This window comes from Nelumbo lutea, chromosome 5 (genome assembly GCF_056320005.1).
Source record: "Nelumbo lutea isolate HS-2025 chromosome 5, American lotus-T2T, whole genome shotgun sequence".
Lineage (NCBI taxonomy): Eukaryota > Viridiplantae > Streptophyta > Magnoliopsida > Proteales > Nelumbonaceae > Nelumbo > Nelumbo lutea.
This window is the reverse complement of record NC_142688.1, coordinates 9,929,857-9,932,948: the sequence shown is the minus strand read 5'-3', so window position 1 is coordinate 9,932,948 and position 3,092 is coordinate 9,929,857.

Genomic DNA, 3,092 nt, shown 5'->3' with positions numbered 1-3,092 from the left:
TTATTTAGTATTAAATATTTTTAATTAGTTAATTAATTATTAACACTAATTAATATTTCAATTTTTATTGGTTATATTTTTACCAATATTTTACTTTACTAATACTCATAAATTAATTAATAATTTCAATATATTATTATTAATTAGTAACTAATTATTAGTATATTTTTATTAGCTAATTATTTTAATTTATTTATTTGTTAATTTTAATTAAATCATTTTATTAATATGTTATTAAATAATTAATAATTTATTAATATGTCATGGATTTAATTTTTAACTCTTAAAAATACTACAAAGAAGATGAATTTATATTAAACAAGTTTCTCCCTCTTTTTTCACCACATGAGATTGCACATCTCAATAATTGATAGTCGTGATCCTACATTTTTTCTCATCTCATCTAAAGACTCTTGGACAAAACCAAACATAAGAAGAAAAATGTGCTCAAATATTCCATTTTTGACTCTACAAAACCAAAGAAAAAATATGCTAAAATATTCCATTTTTCCCTTCCCACCACACAAACTAAAAGAGTCCGAGAAAATACGCTGGTGTTCCAACACATGTGTTTGCAGGATGGATATTTAGACTCTTTTTCTTGACACAATAGTTATTTCATTTTTTTTTTCATCCATAATAAAGTTAGTTTTTAATTTTAGGGTAAATTATAAAGGCCCCCGTACTATGGGATCTGTGACAAAGACCCTCTATACTAGAAAGAATCTCTTATACGATGACTTTGAGGCAAATACCCCTTCCGTTAGTTTTTCGTTAAAATCCGCGGTTATAATATTTTTTAATTCCCATACTACCTTTATAATGACTATTCGGACAAATGGAAAAAAAACACCGTTGATCTTCCCAACCTACCTTAAATTCCTTCATGAACAGCAGCTCCTCTTAGCTTCTCAGAAAATGCTTCGGACCTTGGGGACGTGACTATTTTGCACTTCCTTTTACTCTCCTTTCAACAGGGTGCTTCACCGCCCATCTCACATTTCATCCTCTCTCTCTCTCATGGCTTCTTCATCTGGGAGCTTAGAGACATCTGAGAATTCTCATCCAACACCGTTCTCATTCTCTAACCAATTCCTGACTTGTTCTTTCTCCGACCTTCTCGCCGGTGACGCCGATAAAGGGCTTAACGATAAGCATACGACCAGCCCCAGCTGTTAAGATTTACTAAGAACCCATAGAGCCAACCTTTGCATCTTCACTTCACTGGGTCAGTCTTTCACTCCTCTCCTCTCCTAGTCCCAAAATGGCCGGCATTAATGGGTCAGCCGTATTTCCATCTCAAAGAAGAAGAAGAAACTCTTCCTCTTTCTCCTCGCTTCCTTTCTCCACGTCTTCTCTGTTATCGGCATCGTCGTTGGTGTCGCATCACGAAAAAAGTCCAGCAAAATACCCTCCTCAGCCCATGCCATCCTCAAATCCTCGTGCAGCAGTACCTTATACCCGGACCTTTGCTACTCAGCTTTCGCCACTGGCCCCGGTGCAGCTGACAACCTAACAATATTACCATCACATCCGTTGAGCACAACTACTTCACCATAAAAAAGCGCCTCACTCACTGACCGAACATGAAAAGACAGCCCTCCATGACTGTCTCGAGATGGTTGACGAGCTGCACGAGACAGCCGAGGACCTCAAACAGTATCCCAACAAGAACTCCTTAGCCCAGCAAAGGACCTCAAGATACTCCTCAGTGCCGCCATGATCAATCAGGAGACCCACATTGATGGCTTCTCACATGACCAGGCTGACAAGGAAAGTAAGGAACGCTTTGTTAAAGGGTCAAGAACATGTGTACCACATGTGTAGCAACGCATTGGCCATGATCAAGAACATGACGGATACTGACATGGCCAAGGAAAGGTTTAAGATGGGGAGAAAACTCGGGTAGAGTGGAGAGATAGATGGGTTTCCGGGGTGGTTGTCGGCGGGAGACTGGAGGCTATTGCAGGCGTCGACGGTGACGCCGGATGTTATGGTGGCTTCTGATGGGAGTGGGAATTATAAGACGGTGTCGGTGGCAGTGGCTGCGGCGCCGAATAATAGTAATAAGAGGTATATAATAAGGATAAAGGCAGGAGTTTATAGGGAGAACTGTGTTGAAGAAGAAGAAGAATATAATGTTCGTGGGAGATGGGAGGAAGAACGGGAGCCGGAAGAACACTTACCTTTTCTGCTTTTTTTATTTAATTAAATTAACTTTTGCCTTCTATTCTGGACCGGACATACTGACAAGTATAGTCGCCTGCGTAGGACGATAAGCAGGTTAGTCGAACTTCTGTTTTTCTCTCTGCTTCTTTTTTTTCTTCTCTCTCTAGATCTCTAGTTCAAACTTCTGTTTGTTGGACTGAAGTTCAAGCTGTTTCACCAATAAGGTGCTCGACGTTTACTAGCCTCACGATCCCATTCCGATACGGGGTTTATCGCCGCTGTTATGTGTATCGTGAAGCAGGGGAAAGTGAACAATATTTTTTTTCATCCAAATAGTAGTTATAAGGGTAGTATGGAATTTAAAAAATATTGCAATGGTTTTTTTTGGATGAAAGACTAAAAGAAGGGGGTCTTTGTTTTAAGGTTATAATACAGGAGGAGGATCTTTGTAATTTACCCTTAATTTTAAAAATACCATACATGTCAGTAGCTAGGCACACTCACTAAATTTTGTACCATTTGTCCTTAACATTGAGGATTTAAAAATTTGATTTGTAGAAATAAGAAATTTATATTTTTGGTGAACAAGTGGAGGTGGCAGAAACCTATGATGTGCCTACCGCCTAGCGTTGTTTGTAACCATCAGATCCGAACTCATTTAGAACAAGCCTTTGTCAGTTGTCTCCTTTACTACTTACTCAACTTAAAATTAATTTTTTGAAGCCTGTCAACTTAGAATTATAAAAAATTAATATTCGGAAAGCTGCAAGAAAGAAAAAAACAACAGTAAATGTTTTTTTTTTGAAAGATGAAGTACAGTAAAGTTTACATAAAAAAATCCCAAGTCTATATAAAAAAACTTTTTTTTAGAGCAATATATAAAAAATATTGAGTAACTACAAAAAAAAATACACTAATATGAA